Source organism: Macrotis lagotis, chromosome 3 (assembly GCF_037893015.1).
Source record: "Macrotis lagotis isolate mMagLag1 chromosome 3, bilby.v1.9.chrom.fasta, whole genome shotgun sequence".
NCBI lineage: Eukaryota > Metazoa > Chordata > Mammalia > Peramelemorphia > Peramelidae > Macrotis > Macrotis lagotis.
The window spans coordinates 211,453,405-211,464,287 of record NC_133660.1 but is presented as its reverse complement, the minus strand read 5'-3'; the positions used below and the strand labels follow the sequence as shown (position 1 = coordinate 211,464,287).

At 38.5% G+C, this 10,883-nt stretch overlaps 1 long non-coding RNA gene across 2 annotated transcripts in view; it reads left to right on the top strand.

Annotated features, from left to right (window-relative positions):
- Positions 1-5,040: 5,040 nt before the first annotated feature.
- The window catches only part of LOC141518089 (uncharacterized), a 253,311-nt gene continuing 247,468 nt past the window's right edge, over positions 5,041-10,883 (top strand). For both annotated transcript variants that reach the window (XR_012477081.1, XR_012477082.1), the window contains exon 1: positions 5,041-5,228. This is a non-coding gene — a long non-coding RNA (uncharacterized LOC141518089). The remainder of the gene's footprint in view (positions 5,229-10,883) is intronic.

Genomic DNA, 10,883 nt, shown 5'->3' with positions numbered 1-10,883 from the left:
TAAATAAAAATTATTTATTTTGGGGGAGATTGGGTTTTGCAAGGCAATGGGATTAAGTGACTTTCCCAAGATCACACAACTAGGCACTTGTGGCTCAGAAAAGCTGAAAGATTGGATCCCACACTCCTCTGTCCTAGACCATGAAATCACCATGTGCTTGTGGATATAAACCAGTAGGGGCACTAGACCAGCTGAGTGTAAGGGCATAGAAGGAAACTCAGAAACCACTTGGTCTAACCCTCTCACTTACACAAGAGAAAGCTAAGCAAGAGAAATGATAAATGACTTGCTGTAAGTCAAACTGGCAATAAACTGAAGATGTGGGATTGTAAACCCTGTTCTTTGACTCCAAACTCTTTCCATTGTAACCATCATCTCCTTTGGGAAAGCACCTGAATGCAGACCAGAATGGTGTCACTATTGTATTGTACTACAGTGCATGTCTTGCTCCTCTCTCTTCACTTGTTTTCTGATATTCCTTGAGGACAGAATCAATGAAGCTGATTCATGGATCAGCCAGTTTAAGAATCAAATACCAGCAATTTCTATTGTTCCTTGCTGTTTTATTGGATACACTAGCTAGTTTGAGTCTGTTCCTTTCTCCCCTTTATAGGTCTCCTGCAAGTCCTCCAACCCCCCCCCCCCCCCCCCCCGCTCAGGTTGAGAAGAAAAAGAATTGAATTTCATGTTAGAGAATCTGAGTTTAAATTCTAGTTGGTACTTGCCCTATTAAAACCTTAAATCCTACATCTATTAAAAGATATTATACATACAATCACTTCCTTTCAGCTATAAATCCTGTATATAATCTGCTTTCTCTTAGGCCTGTAGATATATTGTGGTACTTTTTTGTTATAACTAAAAGGACAATATCTTGCATTTAGTAATTGTTCAATAATTATGATTGCTTAGGTTTTGTTCAGATCAAGGGCATAAAGAATTTCCATAGAACATAAAATGTCAGAGTTGGGAAGGATCTTAGAACATAGATTTTTGGAACTAGAGACAAGATCATAAGTGCAGATTTGGAAGGGAATTCAGTGATCGTCTAGTCTAATTAAAGCTAGAATACATGACTTGTCCAAAATCAAACTGACATTGATTTTTGGTTAGGATTTGAATCCATGTCCCTGACTCTAAATCCAACCCTCTTTCTTCTACATTGTGATGACTCTCATATAATCCATGACCCTCATTCTACAGATAAAGACACTGAGGCCCAAAGAAATGAAATGATTATTCAAGGTTAAATAACTAATCAGTGAATCAGATAAAACCCACATCTAAGTTTCCAGATTTCTAAGTCAGATCTCTTTCCATTAACTTTCTCCTGCTTCTTTCTTGATATTAGTTAGTCTAAGGATTAAAAAAAATAAAAAAAGTAAATTATTGGAGGGGATTATTTTTTTGGTGCAAATAAAAAATATTACTTTTAAATATTAAGCTAAAGAACATCAAGAATGTAAATGACCACTTAGACTCTGAGATTTGGAGGCAACCAAAAAAGGTCTTTTGACCCTCTACACATCTGTCCCACTCATATGCCTCCTGAAATTCCCATTGTTGGAGTCACTATTTGATTAAGGATAGGACTCCAAAAGTCCCTTATTACAATGTATATATCTTACCTGGAAGGAGTAACACTTTTATTCCATATATCCCTCTCATGAGGAAGAGAATCATAAGCTAGTGGGAGGTCCATCAATATAGAAAACAGAAGATCTGGTTTTGGACCCTTATTCTGTCATAATAAGTATGATTTTAAACAACTCACTTCTACCTTTCTGAACCTCAATTTCCTCTTCCTGGGACCATTTTGCCCTATCTTAGAACTGTTTTCAGTGTCCAGTGAGATAATGTATATGAAAGTTATTCATGCAACCTAAACCCCCATGTAAATTGTGGAATAGGTGCAGGGTTGGCCTTTGCACTTTTCACAGTAATTCTTCAATTTGGTTTCTACTGTTCACAGTGATAAGGCAAGGGAGCTCTTGTTCATTGGAGGGATCTCCAGAACTACAGAGTCCACAGTCTTGTGCTTAGAACAAAGGACTGGCTATCAGGCTCAACATTAGAAAAAAGAATCAGGTGGGAGGCACTAGGAAAAAAGATGGAGGGCATCAGTGCATGGAGAAGTGGAGTCCTGGGATTTTCCTGAGAAGCTTTGAGAAGAGACATGAAATAGAAAAACCATGATATGAGAAATTTAATATATTGAATAGGAGATGTCAGTCACTCTTGGAGGTTAGGCACCCAGGAGATCAACACCAAATAGAGGAAGTGGGCAGTCAATAGCAGGAGCTGAGGCTAAGTAGCCCCGTGCTGACTATGGTCAGTATGCTCAGTGGAAACAGGAAGGGAATGGATATTTTCCTCCCTCTATCTACTCATAGCTTCAATATTGTTCCTGTAAAAATTCCATTCCATCCACACCCTTGAGGGGGATAAGAGATGCTACTCATTTGTGCAGTAGCATGATTCCCATGATGCCATTTTATTATTTACATTAATTTATTCCTTAACTTGATACTGGATTAATGACTTGAATAATTTGTAAACTGAAAATATTCCATTATTGGGGGATTGGTCCATGATTAGTAAAATTGGTTCTCTCTCAAAATCCTCCCAAAGAACCTGGAAAAACTCTCCAGAGCAAATAGTCTCAGAGTTTGCAGGAGGTTCATGTTACAAGTGCAACTTGAGATCATTATAAGCACAGATAGGTTTTTTGTGTGTTTGTTGCCCCCCAAAGAACAAAGACACTACTTTGGAGAATGATACAGTACAACTAAGTTTTTATGGCTTTAGGCATGAAGGGAGAAGTGTCCAGGTAGCTAGAGAGGTCTAGGGTTCCAGGCAGTTGTGAGTGGTGGAAGAGGAGCGGGAGTAAGCCTGGGATACTATTGGAGATGAGGTGGAAGGAGAGTTGTAAGGCAAATTTTCTTTTTTTTTCTTTTTACCAAGAGAATATTTCTCTTCATTTCCACTTGTTTCTGAAGAGAATAACCAGTTAGGAATCCTCAGAGCAGTCATTTAATCTCTTGGGGTCTTAATTTCCTTATTTATAAAATAGAAACATAGACTAGATGACATCCAAAGTCCCTTGTGTAGCTTTATGTCTTGTTATCTTGTTATCCTTGTGACCAAAGATATTGCAAAAAGGGCTAAAGGAAGGATCGGGTGGCTCACTAGCTACAGGACATTTATTAGCTATGAGACCATGGACTTGTCTGAACCTGTTTCCTCTCCTGTATAAGTAGGATAATAATATTTACACTGCTTGCCTCATAGGATTATTTTGAAGGAAGTGCTATAGACATGTGTAAGTTATTAGATTTTTGACCTTGTAAATGCAGGCACTGTGCCTTAACTAGACTTCTTATCTCCTTTGTTTTTATTTTCAAAGGAGACCAATGACAGGAGGTTGATCATGTATTGACTTGCTTATGAATTAAATTTAAGTGAGGCAGAGCTGTACAGAGTCATCAACCTCACTCTCTTCTCCAGAGTCATTGGAGTCCAGGGGCAAGACAAGAGTCAAGACAGTAGCAATTGTCTGAGATGCAGCGGGTAGCCTTGTTCTTTCTTCCTTAGTGACCAGAGCAAAATCTTTGTATAGTGCCTAACCAAGGAGTAGGTGCTTTGTAGATGCTTTTGTTCACTGATTTAAGAAAGTTCACCTCAGTTCAGTAACTACTAAATGCCATATATATATTATATATATAATATATATTATATATATATATATTCCTATACTATGTCTTGTGGTGAAGTACTGAGACTATTTGATAAGAATTCTAACATCTCGCCCTTACTCCAGATCAATAGAGGATATAATGAAAGATCAATTACACACTTATTATTTAACCATTTACTTTACTAGGCTCTTATGTGGATATATTGGAGAAGCCATAGAATTCTGATTCTTAGACATGGCTAATCCAATCCCATAGTTCAAAAAATAAGTTTTATCAGCCCTTTTGTTCTTAAGTCACAGCTTTTTCCAGATATTAGCAGATAGGATAAATGACTTGTGCAAGATCACACTGGTAGTTGGTGAAGGAACCATGTTTAGGATCCACCTTATTGGTTGCCTAGTTTCATGTTCTTTATACTGAACTACTAAATGGTAATTTAGGCATTAATTAAGTGCTTATATGTCTGATAATGTGAGGATACAAGGGTAAAAATGAATAGGACTTATATTCCATTGGGGGAAACCAATGTACATAGATTGCTAAGTATAAAATCCATGGAGGGAGTTGGTAAAAGTCTCTTGTAAGAGGTAGTACCTGAGTTGAACTTTTCTGGGAGCTAGAGTTTTCCAATAGGACTGACACTCTCACTGCAAGCAAAGATAACAAGAGAAAGGTTTTTGTTGACCAGTAGAAATTTATATTCATCTTTTTTGCCAATACCATGGAATGTAGGTGCAGTATGCAAGAAGGCGAAAAGAAAGAAGGGATATATTTACTTGCTATGGAGAGAGAAGTCGTTCTTGGACAACTAGAAGATCTCCAAGGAAAGAAAAAGAAGAAACCTAGGTCAGAGAATTTCTCTCAGCGTTAGAGAGGTTGGAGCTTGGAAGGATGTGACACAGTGAAAGAAGGGAAAGACTACTGACTTACTAACTAGATCTAAATAAATGGGGTTAGGGAGCTAGAGAGGCTCAGGAGTAAACATATTTCATACTCTAATGGAGAGAGTTTATTTTTTAATGAACAGATTAGTGGTCTTTGATGACTCCTTGCCAAAGGATAGGGAGGAGGCTATTTACTGATTTAACAAAAGAGAAATCGGTTGTCTTTCCCAGGCAAAAATCAATGATTTAATGGGAGAGAATTTTGTACTTGTCTGACCTGTAAACCATTATCCAGTTCTGGTGATTTCCATTAATTCCTGGGCTTTCCATGAATTCTAGCAGCATCTTGGTTTGTCCTTCATAATATATCTTGGCTGTTTGTCCTCCTTTTTGGGACTTCAAAAGAAACCTAGAAAACATTGCCAAGGATTATGAAATCCTGAGCAAGTAACTGAAGACTTGTAAACAAAAGAGGTGCTTTCATCCCAGCTTTATCATGCAATGAGATTTGTTTTTCTTGATCCCAGAGGGAAGAAGTAGGAGAATTGGGTGGAGATAGCATAGTTTAGGAAAGAGTCCTGGATTTGGAGTCAGAAAACCTGGATTTTATTCTTTTATATGGAGGGAAATGTATGGGTGATCTCAGGTAAGTCACTTGATCTCTTTGGGACTCACCTTTCTCATCTGTCAAATGAGGAGATTAGAGAAGATAGCCTCTAAATTTCTTTTTTAAATCTAAATATATGAACATCAATTGCTGAGGAACAGATTTTGTCTCAATATATATATTTGTGTATATAGAGATAACATATATGTTTGTTATATATAGAGTATATATTTATAAATATATAGAGTACATATATTCATATGTGTATATATACTTATGTAAATATGTATGTATGCATATCCATACACATATAGAAACATATATGGATCCTTTCGTTCTGTCCTCCAGAGTGCAGAGTTTGTTTCAGTAAGCAGTCGTCCAACAAGTTGTGTGCCTTTGGAAATGTTATTATTTCTATTGCTGCTAATGGAAATGATAGCAAAAATAGCTAAGATTTATACAGTTTTTCAAGATTGAAAAATGCTTCTCCCCGCCCCCCCCAATCCCCCAACAGAGGACCTTGATGGTGCTTATTTGCACTATGCATACTAACATTTCTCTACTCAGAGATATCCTATATCATTTGGCTTTTGCTATATACATAGTGTTTGATCTCTTCTTTAGTTTCAATCCACCTTCTAAAGGGTTAGGAAAATGGCTATTCAACTTTCCCTTGTACCACATGAAAAAACAGTTTGCCTAAAAAAATTGAATGATTTGTTTTATTTGCAGTACTGACAGTGGCCGGGGGGTGGGTTTCCACTGAGGGCAGAAAAATGAAAATCACAACTCTGCCTAAATATGCTCTGCAGATAGGAGCCCTTCAGAAGCTGCAATTCAATACTGAGTGTAATCATCTTGAAGTATTTGAAATGCTTATCCTTCCCTAGGAGAAGATAGATGAATTATTAAAAAGTTCAATAAAACATTCCAGTTCCTCAATTCATATTTTTTTTCCCTGGAAATGAACCTGATTTTGCCAGAGTTGGAGAGGGGGGCTGTCTCAGTCCCCCTAGCTGAATACTACAATCTATCAGAGAGATGGGAGAGGAAGGGGTGTCTCTAGGTCAGTGCCTTGTGGATAAGATTAGGCAAACAATCGTGTACTGACTGCAATTGGTATACCACGTTTCTAATATGTTTGGACTTCTCTGGGAGAAATAACTAAGAATTTTGTCTTATCTAATTGTCCATATTCTTGTTCCCTTGAAAGGATTTCATGGAGGCAGCATAGTCATTTTCCAAGATCATTTCTCTGGGAATCAGGAATCCAGGCTTTGAGTATTGAAATTTTTAATGGTTTGTTGTAAGTGTACCTACCTTTTAGTCAATCACTTCCTCTTTTTGAGTCAAGTATTTTGTTCTTCTTTTCTTTTTTTTTCTGGGGAAGGTTGTAAGTGGGAGGGAGAGAAAAAAATGCTTAATTGAAATATATATATATATATATTTAAATATATTTAAAGTAAAAATAAATGAAAGGGATTGAAATAAGATAATATCTGACATTCTATGATTTTGTGGAAGAGAAAAAAACCCCATCAGAGATTAAGAATTTTGCAAAATGTTCAATAAAGGCATAAATCATCATCCCCAAATTTGGAAGAAGGGCAAATGGGGTAGAAAGAATAGGATCAAACTTCTGTCCAAACTTTCTTTGTCAGTGGGTGGAGGGGCACTGGTCAGTTTGTAGGGAATCAGGGGTGTTTACCTTCCTACCCCTGCTTTGAGGCATGGACCTGAGGGAACTGGGGAAGAAGGCAGAAATATTCACTCAAGTGTTTTTTTCCCCTTTGATTGTTTTCAGTCATGTCTGAAAAAATGCCTTATTCACACAAACCTTGTGAGGTGGGTTGGGCCAGTACTATCAATTGCACAAAGAAAATGGAGCACTGGAGAACAGACTCTCTAAGCCCTAACAGCTTACAAATAGGGGATATGGGACTTGGACCCAAACTGTCCTTGATGCAACAAAGATGCTTAATAAATTTCTGTTTATTGATTGCTTTTGACTCCAAGTCCAGGAGTCTTCCCATTGCCCTGGGTCACAGCCTGGTGTTACCTCCTGCCTAGAATTCTGTAAGCTATACTCTCAGTTTCCCTGTATCCCAATCTATGATTCTGCCCCTGTATAGTGGTGGGGAGGAGACATGGGGGTATCTATCATTATCAATGGGCAGAGAGGCAAGGCAATTTAATAACACCTGCAGACAGACTCTTGACCTACATACAATAGGAATATAGCTACAGAAGGGACACAGATGGAGGAAAATTCCTAAAACAGGAGACTTGGTTATACAATACTCCAAATGAGCCAAATGTATATGCTTGGATCACACTCGGGATTTAGAGGCAGTATGGTGTGAGGGAGTTAAAGGCCTATGGGACCACTGTTCCCAGGTACCCCACACCTAGGGGTGAGGGACAGAGCATCAACATTTTTTCTTAGTGTTGGTGACTTGCTTTGGTGTGGCAACAAGAGCTTAAGATCAGAGAGTTAAGACTGAATGGAGTATTAGAAGCCACGGAGTTCAACCATTTCATTTAACAGGGAAGGAAAATGGGGTTGAGGGAGATTGGGGAACTAAGTCTACTGACCATAATTGCCAGAGGTAAGATTTGAACCCACTTCCTCTGACTCCAACTTGTTCCATGTTGCTCCTATGCAACCTGAATGTGTTGATCATGATAGTAGGTGGTATTTACAGGGAACTATAGAGTCTGAATGCAGATCAAAACATTCCATGTTCACTTTTTAAAATTTGTGTTTTTTCTTTCTCATGGTTTTTTCCTTCTGTACTGATTCTGTTTTCACAGAACAACTTATATGGAAATGTGTGCAACATAACCTATGTATAACCTATATCAGATTACTTGCTATCTTAGAAAGAAATGCTAAAACCATTTTTACAAGTGATTGGAAAAATAAATTAATTAAAAAGTGATAGTTTGTGGTATGCAGAAGGCAGGGCAGGGTGGAGTGAGTGGAGTAGACAAGGAGGGAGAAGGAAAAAAAGAAAAAGGGAAGGGAAAGATATTTTGATCTCTATATAGAAGATATGAGTTTGAATTATGGCATCATTTCCTTTTATTTTTTTTTTATTTTTGCAAGGCAGTGGGGTTAAGTGACTTGCTCAAGGTCACACAACTAGATAATTATTAAGTGCCTGAGGGCAGATTTGAATTCCATCCTCCTGACTCCAGGGCGGGTGCTTTGTCCACTGAGCCACCTAGCTCCCCCCAGACCTGAAATTCCAGTTTCAGGGACAGCTAGGTGGCTTAGTGGATAGAGCACTGACCCTGGAGTCAGGAGGACCTGAGTTCAAATCTGGCCTCAGACACAATAATTTCTTATCTGTGTGACCTTGGGCAAGTCACTTAACCCCATTGCCTTACAAAAATAAGAAAAAGAAATTCCAATTTCCCCATATTCTGGAAGCTGATGACAGAATCCATTGAATTGGGTTACTTTGAACTATTAGGGTATAGGAAGGGAATGTTTCACCATCTGAATATGACACCAAGATCATGATGATCTAAGAGATGAACAATATAAAAGTTTACATTTTTAGAGTGTTTTAAGTTTATAAAGTAGTTTCTTTACAACAGCTATTAATAGTAGATAGTACAGGTATCATATTTTACATATGAGGAAACTGAGGCTTAGAGAGCTAGGCTTGTAAGAGAAGAACAGAATGTGATTGACTCTTGGTTTGCAAGTGTTCTGGAATATCCTGTATTGCGAAACCCCACTGCACCCACTTTGAGACTCCTCTTGGGTTTTATGCTGGTTATTTCAAAAAACTTACTATATCTTTAACACTGGGCTACTTCCTCAGGAAGCTGGAAGCTAGGTGACATAGTGGACAGAGTATTGGCCTTGGAGTCAAAGAAGATGTGAGTTCAAATGTTATCTCTGACCCTCACTGGGTGTGTGACCCTGGCCAAGTCACTAGCCTTTTGTTTGTCTCAATTTCCTTCTCTTTAAAACAGGGATTATGATAGAAGCTCCCTCCCAATGTTGTTGTGAAGATATAATTAGATATTTGTAAAATTGTTGTTGATGTTGAGTCAATTCAGTCATGTCTAACTCTTCATAACTCTGCTTGGGGTTTTCTTGACAGAAATAATGAAGTGCTTTGCCATTTCTTTTATTCATTTTACAGACATAGAAACTGAGGCAAACAGGGTGAAGCGACTTGCCCAACTGGAGTAGGAAACTAGATTTGAATTCATAAAGAAGTCTTCTTTATTCTAAGCCTAGTGCTTTCTCCCTTTCCAAAGAAATTTGTGAGGAACTACCTATTATTATTATTATTATTATTGTGTAAGATACCTTTGGAAACCTTAAATTGCTATATAAATGCTTCTTTTTTTATTGTTATTATTCAACTAAGATCCTTCATCAGTCCCTTGAAAACATAGCATCTGGGGAAACAATATTACAAGGGCAAGGAGTGAACCCCCACCCCCACCCCCGAATCCTAATAACCAAGCGCTTTCTTCACAGGCTTCTGAGACATGCAGATCAAACACTAGTGTCTGGTTTTTATAGATAAGGAAACAGATGTTTTCCCCTAGTCACAGCTCAGACATGTTGCAGCCAAGATTCAGACTCAGATATCCTATTTTTGGGTCTAGGACTCTTTTCCCTAGTAACACTGTGATCGTTTATATTTTGTGGGATAGGATGAACTCCCTGACAGGTGGGTTTTTATATTTACCTAAAGAATATCAGGGTGGTTGTTGTTCGGTGGTTTTCCAGTAGTGACTGATTCTTTGTGATCCTGTTTGGGTTTTTCTTGGTAGAGATGCTGGAGTGGTTGGCCATTTTCTTCTCCATCTTACTTTACAGATGAGGAAACTGAGGCAAATAGGGTGAAGTGATTTGCCCAGGGTCACACAGTATGTATCTGAGGCTGGATTTGAACTCAGGAGGATGAGTCTCTATAGATTATGCTTTGTTGTCCTTACTAGTAATAACGCTGACCCAGGGCATCTATGTTTCCTTCAGTGATTCATGAGCTTCTGAGCTCAAAAGTCATAGGTATCTTTGTCCTCTAGGAAAAGTACCTTTGCTGAGGTGGCTAGGTGGAACAGTGGACAATGAACACCCTGCAGGTGCAATCAGGAAGACGAGTTCAAATCCAACCTTAGACACTTACTTGTTGGGTGACCCCAGGCAGGTTGTGTAATCTCTGTCTGACTCAGTTTCCTCATCTACAAAACGGGGATCATAAAACCTCCCTACCATCTAAGGCTTTTATGAGGATAAAATGGGATATTTGTAAACTTTAAAGGGCCATGCAAATATTAGCTATATTTATTGTTATCTAGGAGGCAGAGGAAGAGATTTTGAAGCTGGGGATCTCAACAGATTTCCTGATCAGCTATTATATTCTGGGGTATTTTCAGTGTTGTGATTGTGGATGGCAGCTGGCTGTGAATGCAGGTCCTGGACCTTTGTCCCCCTCAAAGAAGACAATGATGTTAGGTGGGGTAATGTCTTGACTTGAAAGTGAATTGGATTTAAGGGAGGCAGGGCTATACGACCTCACTCTCTTCTCCAGGCATCAGAGATCAGTGGCAAGACATAGGTGGGGTCCACTGATGATGGCCCCGCAGAAGGGTTAAAGTGGACCATAAGGAGCATTCTAGAGGATAAGGATGCAGGGAGACCATATCTTAAGGACTGTA